A 16650-nucleotide genomic window follows, 5' to 3' on the forward strand; every position below is an offset into this window, starting at 1 on the left:
GGGTGAGATCTCAAGTTCTTGGGAGAAGTGCCTGCATGCCCTGTCACTGTCTGTGGTGGGTGATCCTGGGTGGGTTTGCTGGCACCCCTGTTAGAGTCCCATGACTCTGATGGGTGCACTCGGGTATAGTGGAGCTCTTCAGTTTGAATGGGTGACCTTGGGTGGTGTTTCTTTTTCCTTTTTCTTATTGGCTAAGGCTCCTCTTGGATCCTTGCTTCCCCACTTGGGGGATGGGTTGGTGGTGGCTGGGAATTTTCTTCCTTACACTATTTGGCTATCCTGCATTTCTGTACTCTACAGGGGTTCTGCATCTGTCTCGCTGGATCAAGGCATTCACATGGGCTATGCACATACCTCCCATCCCCAGGTGCACTACTGAAGGGGAGTGAGTGCAATTCCCCCTGTGTGTTAGGGCACTGGGTCACAGATCAGTGTTTGCTCACCTCTTTCTGGGGGATCTGCTGGTGACCTTCCTCATGACAATGTAGTTGAGTGGTCAGTGGCAGTCACAGTGGCAGTGGTTGTGGTAGTGGCTGTGGAGGGCTGCCTGCATGATCACAGTGGCTACAGTAACAGCAGCACATCATCTGCATGATGGTGGTGGCTGTGGCAGTGGTAGGGTCATGTGGTGTGGGCTGTTACTGGCAGCTGTGGTGGAGAGTGGGCTGAGCTGCTCTGTGGGAAGATGGTCAATGATGCTGGTGACTGTGGTGGTTGTGGTGGCTGTGGGCTTCTTCTGGTATTCTGAGGGAGAAACATGCCCTGGGTGTATCTAGTCCATGATCTACCTGAAAGTCCCCCTAGAAATAGAAAATTCCAAGATTTTTATGGAACCAGAAAACACTCCAAAAAGCCAAAGCACCTTTAGTAAAAAGAACAAACCTGGAGAGATCTCACTTTCTGTTGTCAAATCACATTCCAAAGGATAAGGGCTATGGTTGAATGGTAGGGTTAGGAATAGGGCTATGGTTAGGGGTTAGCGCTAGGGGTAAGGGCTAGGGTTAGAATTAGGGCTTTGGTTAGGGGTTAGGGTTAGGGATTAGGGGTTAGAACTAGGGGTTAGGGGTTAGGGTTAGGGGTTAGGTAGGGCTAGGTGGTTGTGCTATGTTTAGGGTTCGGGTTAGCAATAGGGCTATGGTTAGGGTTTTGGGTTCGGGTTTAGGGTTGGGGTTTGGGTTAAGGTTTGTCTTGGGCTTGGGTTAGGGTTCATGTTCAGGGTTTGAGGTTCGGGTTTGGGGTTTTGGATTCTGGGTTTTGGTTTAAGGTTTGGGGTTTGGGGTTCAGTGTTTGGGGTTAGGTTTTCAGGATTCGGTGTTATGGTTATGGGTTATGGGTTCAGATTAGAGTTAGGGTTAGGGGTTTAGGTTTAGGGATCAGGGTCTGGGTCAGTGTTAGGGTCAGGGTTAAAGTTAGGGTCTGGGCCAGGGTCAGGATTATGGTTAGGGTGTGCATGAGGGTGAGGTTTAGGGGTTAGGGTTAGGTTTATGGTTAGGATCTGTGTTATAGTTAGTGTTACTGTTAGGGTTAAGGTCCAGGTCTGGTTGAAGGTTAGGGTTAGTGTTAGGGTTAGTGTCACGGTTAGGGTCTGGGTCATATTTGGGTTTAGGGTCAGGGTTATGGGTTAGAGTTAGGATTAAGTTTAGGTTTAGAATTAAAGTTAGGGTTATGGTTAGGGTTAGTGTTAAGGCTAGGGGGTTAAGGTTCAGTTTATGTTTAAGGTTATGGTTATGATTTTGGTTATGGTTAGGGTTAGATCTTGATGTGCTGGTTTTTCAACTGTGTTCATGGATCACATGTTGACAGATTAATGGTCCTCAGAGTTTGTTTGGGAGGAAACATATTAATCCTCTTCAAAACCTCCCACAGCATCTTGGATCATAGACTTTCCACTATTCAGTGTAATTTTCTAAGGATTGAAGACATTTGGAGGTGTAGATAATATAATTTGAGTGTTCCAGTCAAACCCTAACATGTATAGAAAGCACTGATCTTCTGTGTGGGCAACTTTGCTGTTGTTTGACAAGGAAGAATTTTTAGAGTGTATTCCACAGCTTGTCGAAATGGTTCAAAAATGGGTCTTATATTTAATGTTTGCTATCTATATATTTTTCCCACATTCATTTGAAATGAGCCTTCTCTTAGAGTCAAGATGCCTACCAAACCAAGCTCTGCTCTTTCTCATCTTGAGCCCAGTGGAACCTTGTTTTTCAAGGGGAACCTTTAATCTAGTATCCCCATGGGCCAATCCAAACAATGTAAGTGCCTGGGAAGGTGGAAATGAGGACTGCAAGATGAAAGGGAATTACAGCTCATTTCTTTTTCCTAATGTGAATCAATGGACAATGGGCGTCTGTAGGTTCTATAGCTCTGTGGAAAGGATAACCAGATAACTGAAGTTAGAACTATAAATCTTTTTCTTTACTAGGTAAATAAAGATGGAGAAGAGAAACTGGCACCTTCCCCATGAGATGGCATCATCCTTCCAGGTGTGAAGGCAGTGCATTCAGGACCTGGCACAGAAGTGGGTGAATCTAAGGTTTCAGAGAGGCACCTTACCATGGATGACTTGGCTACTTCTCTGGAGGGGATCAGAGTGAGTGAGAAGTTTTGCTCTAGTACATCCTATGTTGTTTACCTAGTTTCTGATATACCGTACAAGGGTGAGAAGGTACATATTGCAGCTATGGAGAATGGTCCTAAGCTTGCAAGCTGTATCCTGGGCAAACTGACTGATATACCATACAAAAGAGAAGAAAGTGACTGGACAATTGTATTAGCCTGAATGAAAAATACAGGCTATAAACTGTATGCTATTGAGACAGACTGTTGCGTTTGAGTTGTGATAGTTTTCTTTGGCTACCTGCTACTAGTTGTGCATAATTCAGTTTGTATTATCAGTGCGTTACAATGGTCATTGTTTCCTCATGCCAGAGAAAATGAATTGCAATCATCAGATAAAATAAACTCTCTTGAAATAACTCCTCTCCTTGTGGTCGTATACCAACTGCTTATGTAGATAAGTTCACTTGTTTCCATTTGTTTTTATTTATTTATTTTTAAATTTTATTTATTCATTAATGTATTTTTTTTATCTATTGAAACATAATTGATTGTACATATCTGTGGGGTACAGTGTTGAATATCAATACCTGTGTGCAATATGTGATGCTCAAATCAGAATAATTCATGTATCCAACCTTCCACAATGTAAACATTTCTTGTCATCCTTTACAATTTCTTGCTAACCCTACCTCCCCCTTTTCCACCTCTGGCAGCCTCAGTTCTGTTCTTTCCTTTTGAAATTTGAAAGTATTGTTGTGATTGTTGTATCTTTCTTTTAAAAATGTTTTTAGCTTTCACATATGAGTGACAACATTTCGTTACTTTTTTATGGCAGAGTAGTATTCCATCGTGTATATATAACACATTTTCCTTGTCCAGTAGTCCATTGATGGACATTTAGGTAGGTTCCAACTCTTGGCTATTGTAGATACAGCTGTGATAAACATGGGAGTGCAGGCATCCCTTCAACATGATGATTTCCATTCCTTAGGGTATATAACTAGAAGTGGAATTGCTGGATCTTATGGATCTGTAGTTGTTTGAGGAACTTGCATACTGTTTTCCACAATGGCTGCATTAATTTGCAGTCCCACCAACAGTGAAGGAGGGTTCCCTTTTCTCCATATCCTCACCAGTGTTTTTTATTTTCTGTCTTTTTGATAAAGACCAGTCTAACTGGGGTGAGATGATATCTCAATGTGGTTTTGATTTGCATTTCCCTGATGTTTAGTGATGCTGAGCGATTTTTCATGTGTCTGTTGGCCATTTATATATCTTCCTTTGAGAAATGTCTATTCAGCTCCTTTGCCCATTTTTCAGTTGGGTTCCTTGTTTTTTTACTGTTAAGTTGTTTGAGTTCCTTGTGTATTCTGGGTATTAATCCCTTTTTGAATGCATAGTTTGTGAATACTTTCTCCCATTCTGTAGGTTGTTTTTCACTCTGTTGTTTCCTTTGCTGTGCAGAAGCTTTTTGGTTTGAAATAATCCTATTTGTTTATTTTTACTTTTGTTGCCTCTGCTTTTGGAGTCTAATTAATAAAGTTTTTGCCTGGCCCTATTTCCTGAAGTGTTTACCCTATGTTTTATTTTAGAAGTTTTATAGTTTCAAGTCTTATATTGAAGTCTTTAATCCATTCTGAGTTGATTTTTGTATATGATGAGAAGTACAGATTTAGTTTCATTCTTCTACTATGAATGTCCACTTTTCCAAGCCACATTTATTGAAGAACCTGTCTTTTCCCCATATATATTCTTGGTGCCTTTGTCAAAGATCAGGTGGCTGTAAGCATGTGGGTTGACCTCTGGGTTCTCTATTCTGTTCCATTGGTCCAGGTATATGTTTTTATTTCAGTACCATGTTGTTTTAGTTACTATAGTTTTATAGTATAAGTTAAAGTCAGGTAGTATTATGCCTCTAGCTTTTTCTTTTTCCCTCAGGATTTATTTGGCTGTTTGGGGTCTCTTCTTGTTCCATATGAATGTTAGGATTGTTTTTTTTTTTTTCTATTTCTGTGAAGAATGTCATTGCTATTTCAATGGGGATTGTATTGAATCTGTAGATCACTTTGGGTAGTATAGACATTTTCACAATGTTAGTTCTTCCAATCCAAAAGCATGGATTGTCTTTCCATCTTTTTGTGTCCTCTTTAATTTCTTTCAGAGTGATTTGTAGTTCTCATTGTAGGGATCTTTCATCTCCTTGGTTAAATTTATTCCTAGGTTTCACTTTTTGTGTGTGACTATTGTAAATGTGCTTGCTTTCTTGATTTCTTTGTCTGTTTCATTTGTTGTTGGAGTATAAAAATGCTACTGATTTTTTTTTGTTGATTTTGTATCCTGCAATTTTACTGAAATTGTTTATCAGTTCTAAGAGTATTTTGGTAAAGTCTTTACATTTTTCTATATATAGGACCATGTCATCTACAAACAGGGACAGTTTGACTTCTCTTCCAATCTGGGTGCCCTTTATTTCTTTCTTTTGCCTGATTGCTCTGGCTAGTACTTCCAATACTATGTTAAATAGGAGTGGTGGGAGTGGGCCTCTTTATCTTGTTCCCATTCGTAATCCCATTCAGGAAGATATTGACAGTGGCTTTGTCATATATGACTTCTATCATGTTGAGATACTTTCTTCCTATATCTAATTTACTGAGATATCATGAAGCGATGTTGAATTTTGTCAAATGCTTTTTCTGCACCTATTCAGATGATCATACAGTTTTTCTCCTTGATTTTGTTGATGTGGCATATCACATTTATTGGCTTGCTGAACCTCCTTGCATCCCTGGGATGAATCCTATTTGATCATGGTGTATTTTTTTTTTGTTGATGTTTTATTGTATTCTGATTGCTGATATTTTGTTGAAAATTTTTGCATCTATGCTTCTCAGAGATATTGGCCTATAGTTTTCTTTTCTTGTTATGTCTTTGTCTGGTTTGAGTATTAGGGTGATGGTGGCCTCATAGAATGAGTTTTGGAGAATGGCCTCTGTTTCAATTTTTTGAAATAGTTTGAAGAAAATTGGTATTAATTTTTCTTTGAAGGTTTGGTAAAATTCATCAGTAAAGCCATCTGGTCCTGGGCTTTCTTTGTTGGGAGACTGCTGATTACTGCTTCAATCTCATTGCTTGTTAATGGTCTGTTCAGGTTTTCTGTTTCTTCTTGCTTCAGTCTTGGTAGTTTGTATGTGTCCAAAAATTTATCCATTTCCTCCATGTTTTCAAAGTTGTTGGCATATATTGTTTATAATAGACTCTAATGATTCTTTATATTTCTGTGGTTTCAGTTGTGATATCTCCTTTTTCATTTCTAATTTTTGTTATTTGGGTTCTCTCCTTTTTTTTAGTTAGCCTAGCTAGTGGTTTAATCTGAAGTTCTGTCTCTCTCCCTATACCTGGGAAGTTTTACATTATTATTTCATTGAATAGGTTTTCAGTGCCTTTTTCTCTTTCCTCCACTTCTGGAATACTCATGATTTGGATGTTCATGCCCTTCAGGTTACCTGGTAGTCTGTTACATTTTCTTCATTTTTGAAAATTCTTTTTTCTTTCTTTTCTTTTCTTTTTTTTTTTCTTTTTTGTTCCTTGTGGGTTATTCTGAAAAGACCATCTTCAATATCAGAAATTCTTCCTTCTGCTTGTTCTCACCTGATGCTTAAACTCTTGGTTGTGTTTTTTATTTTGCTGAAAGAATCCTTCAGTTCCAGGAATTCTGCTATATTCTTTTTTAAGGTATTAATCTCTTTCTAAATTTCCTCCTTCATATCCTGGATACTTTTTCTTATTTTGTTGTGTTGTCTAATTGAGTCTTCTTGTATCTCATTGAGTTTCTTTAAGATTGTTGCTTGGAATTCTTTTTCAGTCAATCCAAGGGTTTCCTGCTCTATGGGGTCTGGTACTTGAGAATTATTGTATTTTTTTGGTGGTGTCATATTTTCTTATTTTTTCATATTTCTAGTACCTCTATGTTGATGTTAGGTCATCCGGTAGAGCAGTTGCTTCTTTGATTACTCTGAAGTGGGCTTTGAGGAGATAAACTTCCTCTTGTAGATATGTTGAGCATTGAGTAGGATGTTTTAGTATTAGTTCCTTTTTTTATTTTTAGGGATTGATTTTGTCCTTTTTGATTTAATTTTTATTTCCCAACTATGTAAAACTTTTACTTGGATCTAGTCAAAATGAAAAAAATAAAATACATTCAGAAAAGTCTATTTTCCACCCTTCCCTTAGTCTGTTCTCATACTCCCCTACAGGTAACCTAGGTAACCATTTTTATTAGTTTGTGGCTTATCTTTTTATTGTTACTTTTATATAAAGAAAAAGTCTCATGTATATGTATTTATATTGTTTTCCCTTTTCTTAAACAAAACAGAGCCTGCTACACATATTATTTTAAATCTTTTTTTTCCCCTTGACAACATGTCCTGGAGATCACTCATAGCTCTATGTAGATGATTTCTTCATTCCTTATTAAAATTGTGCCATTCTTGATTAAAACTTATTAAGATTATGAAGTTGTACCATTTCCAATTGACAGGCATTTTTGTTGTTTTCATGATGTTGCTGTTATAAAAGTGTTAAAATGAACAGTCAAGTATATGTCATCTCATGTTATTGTCAGTATAATTTTGTGACAGATTCTTACAAGTACATTGCTTTTAAAAGGGAAATGCATATGTAAGTTTGCTAGATACCACAAATTATCTGCATAGTTATTGTATCCTTTTGCATACTCAATAGCAAATGTATGATAGTGACTGTTTAGAGCATTGTCAACAGAGTATATTACATTTGGAAATTTTAGCTAATCCAGTAGGTGAAAATGGTGTCTCTGTATATTTTGTTACTCTCGGGAAAATGGAAAATTTCTATTTCATTAATTGTTTTCTTCATTCTATTTTCTCTGGTCTCTCTGAAGCATATTATACTGGCTTATTGGCTTTCTGAGACTGACCCTCAATTTTTCTCATCCATGTTCCATCTCGCTGTCTTCTTTGATATCTTCCAACCCTACTATTGAGATTCTATTTATGCTTTTGTATTTTTAATCTCCAAGAGATCTTTCTTGTTCTCTGAACATTCCCATGTGTAGGACTCTTTTCTTGTTCGTGGCTAAACCTTCTCATTCTTCTTTTTCTTCCCCTCCTCTTCCTCTTTTTTCTATTTGTATACATTACAGTTTCTATTTTTAAGTTAGTTTATCCCAGTATAGGAAATTTTCTCAGTTCAGTTTTTATTCGTTGTTGACTTTAATCTTCTTTTTGTTAAAATCTTTCTTTGTATGTCTGGTAATTCTCAATTGACTGTGCATAATTTCAAAAGCTGACTTGAGTTCTGAGTGGTTGAGTGGAGCTTGTTGAATTTCATTAGATAATGCACCTAGGCCATTTAGCTTGAAGCTCCACTAAGGCCTCTTAGGTCTTATATTTTGGGGCTAGGAAGATTCTACAGAAAGAATACTTTAGGAGCTGTCTGAAGAGAGAAAGCCTGGCTGCCAGCACTCTGAGACCTGATAGACAATTGTATATTGGGCTCGGTGTCTCAATATACATTAGCTATATATTTGCATAATCCTATTTTAGGTGTATGGTACCCTGCTTTCAAGTGTGCTTAATGTCTCACAATCCACAGATTTTGGTTTTTTTGATACTCTTCAGATAATAAACTATAATCATCTGCTTGGCTGGAGAAAGGGAAGATTTCTACCTAAGTAAGCTGAGGAAAGACTCATCTGACTGACTCTTAAGGAATTCTCACCCAAATTATCCATTTTTAGCCCTTCCACTCCTTTGTCACCCACTTCCACAGGAACGTAGGGCTGCTCATTTCTGTGTTATAAAGTGTGTTAGTTTTCAGATTTTTACATTGAATTTAAGGCTTGGTTGTTAAATCATTTACTATTACTTCTCTTCAGCTTCCAAAAGGCTGTTACTGTTGACTCTCATCTCATTAATGAAGTTTTAGTGAAACTTTTGGAGAAAGTAAATACATATGTGTTTTAGTCCATTTTGTGTTGCTATGACAGAAGTACCTGAGACTGGGTAATTTATAAAGAAGAGAGGTTTATTTGGCTTACGATTCTGGGACAGCTGCAGCTGGCACGGGCCTCAGGCTGCTTCTACTCATGGCAGAAAGTGGCAGGCAGCTGGCGGGTACAAGCAGATCACATGGCAAGAGGAAGCAAGAGAGAGGAAGCAAGAGAGAGAGAGAAGGTGCCAGGGTCTTTTTAAGCAACGAGCTCTTGTCGGAACTAATAGAGCGAGAACTCACTCATTAATCCCCCCTGCCCCAGGGAGAGCATGAATCCATTCATGAGGGATCTGCCCCCATGACTCAATCAGTTTCCAACACTGCCACATTGGAGATCAAATTTCCACATGAGTTTTGGAGGGGACAACACATCCAAACTCCATCAATATGTTTAATCCACGATTTTTATTATTGAAAGAAAGTGAGCCGAGATGCTGGGTACCATTCAAGCTTTATTAAAGGGAGAAAATCTGCCAGGCTGTACTCAAAGTGGCAGGCAGCCCGGGGCTGCCCTGAAAATGGTGGACAGCACCAGGCATGGGGGTGATAGAGCTTACATAGTGTGCCAAGGGCTGGCTGATACTATCAAGGAAGGTCATTATGCTAATGTGGATCGGGGTGGAGAACTGCGTCCTTGCAGAAGCAAAAGGGGTTTCTGTTTAAGTCAGGAGGCTTCTCATAAAGGGAGGGGGGAGGGGAGGGGAGGAGGTGGGCGGTGCCATTTTGTACTTGGGCTTGTCTAAAGTGGCAATGGTTATGTTGCAAATCTATTATTCCTGCCTTTTAAGTATAGGAAAAAGGGGAAAAGGGTGGAGGTCTCATTCTTCTGAAGCAACTTCTTGCTGGAGATGGGCAAAGATATGGAAAATATAAAAGATTTAGGTGGTGGGGTACTGGTTTTGTGTGGGGAGGCTGTATTCCTCTGGGGAAGGGTCGCTGATTCTGAGGGGCTGATATCCTCCTTGCAGGGACAATTCAGCGACCTTTTGGCTGGTGAAAGACTGCATACGTTCCTGCAAGAAATTAGAGAAACACCAAAAGAGACAGGGGCCAAAAGTAGGATGAGTCCCAGCACAGTTAGGGGTCCTAGTAGGGGCATAAGCCAGGGTATCCAAGGGTTTAGTAAAATGCTTTACATTGTTTTGGATCCCCCTGGACTCATTTACATAATAACAGCATTCCTCCCCCAAGAAGAGGCAGGTGCCTTCCTTTTCGGCTGTAAGGAAGTAAAGGGCCCGACGGTTCTGTAAAGCGACTGTGCACTGTCACGAGTGAGGTGACCTGTCACTGGGGGGAGGAGATACTATCTATGCTTAGTTCTTCTGAGAGTTTTTGATAGACTTGAGAGGCAGTAGCAGGGTTCACTATGCCAGTTCCAGTTGCAGGAAGGATCCCTGCCCTAATTAAAAGGTACAATTAGTGCCCTATGGGAGCGGGGGCACTTCTGGGGGGGGGCTGAAGTTAGTCCCAGTCCCGTCTCCATCTCTCCATCTGTCTGGACAGTGATGTCAGGGACGAGCCCAAAGAATATGCAAGAAATTGTGTTAGGGGGGCAGGCAACAGGATAATGTAATTTTTTTTTTTTTGTCTTTTATCTTTTTCCGTGTCCGGCAACGGATCGCAACCCTCAGTGTTGCCCCCATACCGGACTGGGGACCGGCAACGGGATTGCAACCCTCGGTACTGCTCCCGCGCCTCGCTCAGCCAGTGAGCGGGAACCGGTCTGTACGTGGGATGCGAACCCTCGGGCGGGAGCGCCACCGTGCTTCCGAAGCAGCGCACTTATCCAGTGCGCCACCGGGCGGGCCGTATAATGTAGTTTTACAGAGGAAATATATTCCTGTTTTAGGGCATGGATGAGGAGGGGGTGAGTGGTAGCATTTGGTGTTAGTGAGGCAGAGTGTGGGCAGTCCCCACTGAGGTGGGATTAGAGGAAAGTGAAGAGACATTTGTGGAAATGTTGTGGGCTGCACCGATAGGGAGAGGGGTGACCACAAATGTTTCTCATGAAGTGGGAGACAGATGAGTCACTCGGGGACCAGTCTGATTCTCTGAGGACTGTATCGTCCCTGCAGACCTGGATCCTCCATGTTCCAGGTAAGGGGGAGCATTGAGATAGGAGGAAAAACACGGGGAGGATGCAAAGGGTTAGGGAGCCAAAAGAATTTAAAGGGAACATTGTCACAATGACATTGCTAAGAAGCATCCTACTGATAGGAGGTAAAGCAGTGCCAGGAGAAATCTTCCTATAATGTTACAATCTTTTGGGGCAGCTGCTGCCAATCGTGTAGCAAGTACTAGAACAGATAGTATAATAGTAGCTCTTGTGTGAGGGATGTGGAGTGGGCTGCGAGAGTGAGAGGATAATCACGGGGGAAAGATCATCCTTCTCCTGGGATTGGGGGAAGAGCGGAGGTCCTGGAGATTCCCAGTTTGGTGGGTCCTAAAATGGACAAAGTGTAGGGAGATGTTGGGTTGAGGGTTGAGCAAGGGGGACCCTCTGGCTTGGTGTTAACAGATTCTTTGGGTAAAGTCTCGGGTGCTAGTTTTACCAAGGATAAGTGATACAAAGGGGTCATTCCTAGTGCTTTTACTGCCATGGGGGTGGTGAGAAGTGCTGTATAAGGCCCTTCCCAGCACTGTGAAAGGGGCTTTGGGATTCGGGTTTTAATATACACTTGCTGTCCCAGGCTCAGTTTAAAGTCTGAGAGGGTGGTGGGGAAAGGATGAAGTAATAGAAGGTTGGCCTGTTCTCGAAGAGGATCCCTAATGAGCAAAAGAGTAGGGAGATACTGGCCTAAAGGTGATGAACTGGAAGAGAGAGATGTGAGAGTGAAGGGCCTACTGTACATAAGTTCAAAGTGGCTGAGACCTGTGGGCTTGCAGGGGGCAGCCTGTAGGTGAGTGAGTGACTGGTGGGGAGGCCAAAACGAGGCATGATTTCGAGGTGAGAGCATGCGTTACTGCTGTAGCATCCTCTGAAGTGCAGGGAAAAGCCCAATCCAACCTGAAAAGGTATCTACTAAGGTTAGAAGAGAGCGTGTCCTTTTGTGGGGAGAGTAATACAAGGGCTGAGGAAGGCTTAGTAGGAGTTCATAGCCTATATGAACTGAATTATGGAAATCTAAAAGGACTTGCTCAGGTCGTGTGGTAGGGAGGACATAGTGACTGGAGAGAGTATACCACTGTCCTTTCTCTGTGCCTCCAACCATTGGAGGTGTTGTATTTATTGGGGTGTGTATTGGGATAAGGACATAGGGGCCATGAGAAGGACCTGAGTGGGAGAAGAAGAGTGGGGGCCTGGTGACTGAGCAGCCTGTTTTGTGGTTAGATCCGCCAGTTTGATTCCCTGGGCTATGGGGTCATTGGAGGTCTGGTGTCCTCTGCAGTGTATAACCCCAACCTTTTTTGGGAGTTGTGCAGCCTCAATAGCTTGTGTCAGATTTACTATGGCATAACCTGCCCAGAGGGTGGGCATGGAGGTGGCACTCCCATCTATGAACCGTGTAATGGGATGCAGGGAGATGTGTGGAAAGGGATTGAGAAAGAGGTCGAAAGCCTCCATGCAATTGTGTTCTAAGGGTCATGAGTGTTTTGGGAAGACAGTGGCTGGATTTTAAGGGAGGGCAAGGTTTAAAGGAGAACTGGGAGTTTTCAATGAAAGTAAGGTGAATCAGCTATAGGCGGGAAAGAGAGAGAATTGACTTGGCCTTATGGCTGAGAAAGTCTTAACTGTTTGTTGTTTAAAAGTTAGTTTAGAGCTTTTTTATGTTAAAAGGTGGCTGCCACCAAGGCCTGTAAACAGGGGCCCATTCTCGAGATGTGGCATCTAGTTGTTTAGAGAGGTATGCAACCGGGGAGAAAATATCTCCTGCCTTTTGTCCCCAAACCCCAACCGCCAATCTTTGGGTTTTGGTGGCATCAGGATAAAGGGATGAGATAGGTTTGAGAGAGATACAGCTGGGACTGTGAGGACAGCAGCTTTTAATTGCTGGGAGGGAGAATGAATGAGCTTTGTGGGATCTAAAGGAGCGGCAGGATCCCCTTTGGCAGCCCCATAAAGTGGTTTTGCTAGCATGCCAATGTTAGGAATCCATAGGCGAAGATGCCCTACAAGCCCCAGGAAAGAAAGGATTTCACCCTTTGCAGTAGGAGTAGGGAGTTCAGAAATTAGACTCTTGAACTGAAGGAGAAGAAATTTGCACCTTGCTGGGGGACACTCGATATCCCCTGAAGGCCAGGAAATTAAGGAGAGCAACAGTGTGGGCCTGTGAATCCTCATAGGAGGGGCTACAAAGGAAGAGGTCATCCACATATTGTATTAAAGTGCTAGAGGTTGGGGGGGTGGGGAAGTTCAGATAAGTCTTGAGCTAAGGCCTGGCCAGAAAAGTGGGGGCTATCCCAAAACCGCTGAGGTGGTACTGCCCAAGTGGGTTGTTGCGAACGGTGCATGTCAGGATTAGTCCTGTACTAAATGGTATGAGCCATTAGGCTTTATAACTGGAAGGATGGGTGTATTGAAAAGTGAATGGATAGGCTGTGAGAGATGAGAAGAAAAGAGATTGTGTACAACGGGTTTTAAGTCTATTAGGCGTTTGTTAGCGATGGAGTAATGTGGGACATTAGGGAACAAAGAGGGGTTCAGCAATTTAACAAGGACAGGGGAATGGTGCACAACAATGGAGGGAGAAGAAGTGTCCCATACTAGGGATTAACTTTGTCCAAGGGTGAGGGGAAGGTGGAGGCCTCAGGAGCCAGGTCTGGGTGTGGCCTGTAACAGGAGTATTGTAGTTGGAGTTAAAGTGTTTATGGTAAGAGTATCTTTGAATTTGAAAAGAACATCCCATCCTAGTAAGGGGGCTGGGCATTGAGGCATTATTAAGAATTTGTGTGTGAATTTGGCATGATGTAGGGTACAGGAAAGGGGTTGAGTGATCCATAGGTGGTATTCTGATCCTGTGACCCCTACTATTGTGATAGAAGATGGGGTTGTTGGTTCTGCATATTCAGGAAGGGTAGAGTAAATGGCCCCTGTATTGATGACAAAAGAGATCAGCTTACCTGCTACAAAGTGAGTTACCATGGGCTCATATGTGGTGATCTCTGTGGGGGCCACAGGCCCTGGGCATCATCAGCCCTTCTGGGCAAAGTTGAGAAGCCCTGGTAGGGATGGCTGTGAAGCCAAAGGCTGTAGGTTGGGGACTGGGTCACTCCCTTTCTGGTGAGTGGACCAGTCAATCCCCCAGTGACCTGGCCATTTGTAGTGAGAACAGGTTACAACAGGCCCATGCCAAGTGGCCCGGTTGACCGCATTTGAAGCAGTTCCTGGGTGGCTTGCCCCTTGAGGCTGCCAGCTTTGGAGTATGTGAGCCATCGATGGCATTAGCCAGGAGCTGGTATTTGGCCTGATCTCTTTTATAGTTTTTTGAATATCAAGGGCTGATTGGGCAATGAAATAAGAGTGTAAGAGAGCCATGCCTGCAGGGGAGTTTGGGTCTATAGGTGTGTATTCATGAAAAGCCTCAGAGGGCAGGTTAGGAACTCACTGACATTTTCAGTGGATCTCTGTGTGATTTCTCTAAGCTTGTCATAATTGACTGACTTGTGAGTAGCCTTTTGGAGGACATGAAGTAGGTGTGTGATCATGTTATCCTGGAGATCCTGATCCCTGTGGCTGGCCTGGTAATTCCAATTTGGGTCTGTGCAAGGAACAGCAATGGCTCCCACAGGCCACCTATTATTTTGAGCATGTACCTGAGCCACCATCCAGACCTGCTCCCTGTACATGGACTCAGACAATTACTTCCATCCCAGCCACTTCATGGAAGGGTTATAAAAAGCCAGAGCTGAGGCGGGGTTGTCACCTGATGAAGGGGGAGAAGGAAAGGGGTTGAGTGGCTGAGAACAAACATCTGGAGACCAGGTGTGGGGAAGAGAGAGAAATATGGAGGGCTGATGGATCAGAAAATTAATCCAAGTCTGGAAGGAGAGGTCGAGCATGAGCTAGGAGATTTTGACACATAGGACAGTTTTGACAGAGTGAAGAATGCATTCAGAGATAGGAAAAGGCCTTAACAAGGAATCTGTACAGCTTTTGCCATTTTGGTGAGTGTCTAAATCGAGTGCCATCTTGTGGCCACTGGGATCCATTGTAATGAGGCCTTTAAGTTTTAATGTCTCCCTGGAGGCCAAGAAATTGGCCAGGAGATGGCCCAGAGGCATAGAGCACAGAGTACAGTAGAAAATGAGATGTTTAGGTTCAATGTCTCCCTGGAGGCCAAGAAATTGGCCAGGAGATGGCTCTATGGAGGATTAGACCATGAGGATCCCATGTAGAGGGTGAGAAAGGGCAGTCAGTCCTGGTAGAAGAGTGCCACCAAAGGGCATCCCCTTTGGTGCCCACCTTCTTTTTGAGAGAAAAAAATGCCACCAATCAGCTAGAGGAGTGTCCTCCAATAGATGGGGGGCACGAGAAGAGTTCCCTTGGCCAGGCACCTGGGCTTCATAGAGACCTGAGTCATAGAGAGAGTAGTTGGGGGAACCATAGAAGTAGGCAGAACAGGCCCATAGAAGCAGGCAGGACAGACCCACTGACTCACCTTGAGTTGAGGCCGGTGTTGGATTCATTGGTCTGAAACAGGAAAAGTAGAGAGTCCCAGAGGCATCCTGTTTTGGCAGGTCCAGGAAGGGTGGCCAAGGGCCAATCACCCAAAGAGAAAGGGGATCATCCACGTCGGCCAAAACCCTTTCCAGGTTTTGGCACCATAATGAAAGAAAGTGAGCCAAGATGCTGGGTACCGTTCAAGCTTTATTAAAGAAGGAAATCTGCCAGGCTGTACTCAAAATGGAGGACAGCTCAGGACTGCCCTGAAAATGGGGGACAGCACCAGGCATGGGGGTGGTAGAGCTTATATAGTGTGCCAAGGGCTCGGTGATACCATCAAGGAGGGTCATTATGCTAATGTGGATCGGGGTGGAGAACTGCATCCTTGTGAAGTAAAAGGGGTTTCTGTTTAAGTCAGGAGCTTCTTGTAAAGGGAAGGGGGAGGGGAGGGGAGGAGGTGGGTGGCGCCATCTTGTACTTGGGCTTGTCTAAAGTGGTGCTGGTTATGTTGCAGATCTATTAGTAATTTTTTTTTTCTTTTCTTATGCTAACTTTAGATTCTGTTTTCTCTACTATTTTCAGTGTCTTGTTGTGGAAACTTAGGTTATTGATTTGAGATCATTGTTCCTTTTTAATACACATTGTTCCTTTCTCTTATACCTGACTCAAGGAGGTCAAGATCAAGATGGTGACTCAAGTGAGGGTGTGGTGGGGGTGGGGTCTGCAGACAGCATGAGCATGCGAGGTGTGCTGTGAGTTCAACTTCCAGCTCTGCCATGAAGGAGCTTGTTACTAACCCATATAATGTTCAGTTTACCCATCTGTACCATGAATATATATATATATATTTTTTTTTTTTTCCTTTTTGTCTTTTTTACTGACCGGTAACAGGATCGCAACCCTCGGTGTCGCGCCCGTACCGGGGACCGGCAATGGGATCGCAACCCTCGGTGTTGCACCTGCACCGCGCTCAGCCAGTGAGCGGGAACCGGTCTCCACATGGGATCCGAACCCTCGGCGGGAGCGCCGCCGCGCTCCCAAGCAGTGCACTCTCCAGTGCACCACCGGGCCGGCCCTACCATGAATATATTAATAGTAGTGAAATGCCACCAAACTCCAAGAGAAATAATTGTGAGGTGTGTACAGACTGTTATTGTGAGGCAACTGTATTTGTGGGATTTCCTGGTGTCTTCCTCCATAACTGAAGTTTCTGGTCCCCTCTTGCCTTGTGTAATCTCCTAGCAACCTTGGTTTGAATTTCCAGAAGTTTAGATAAGACCTAGTTTCCAGGGACAGTGAGTTCTGTCAGGGAGATTGGGATACTGGATGATGGTCCAATTTTGGCAGATGGGACACAAAGTACTTCTCATGCAGTGTGAGAAAGGAGGCTCCACAGGAGGAATTGTACCTGAGAGGACACCCCTTTGACCTGAACCCTCTCACTAGCCCTTCAG

General features: G+C 43.0%; 1 pseudogene; it reads left to right on the top strand.

Moving 5' to 3' along the window:
• The first annotated feature begins 1769 nt into the window (after positions 1–1769).
• On the top strand, positions 1770–2782 carry LOC103591490 (annotated as a pseudogene).
• The last annotated feature ends 13868 nt before the right edge of the window (positions 2783–16650 follow it).

The sequence above is a fragment of the Galeopterus variegatus genome, unplaced genomic scaffold (genome assembly GCF_000696425.1).
Source record: "Galeopterus variegatus unplaced genomic scaffold, G_variegatus-3.0.2 Scaffold974, whole genome shotgun sequence".
Classification (NCBI taxonomy): Eukaryota; Metazoa; Chordata; class Mammalia; order Dermoptera; family Cynocephalidae; genus Galeopterus; species Galeopterus variegatus.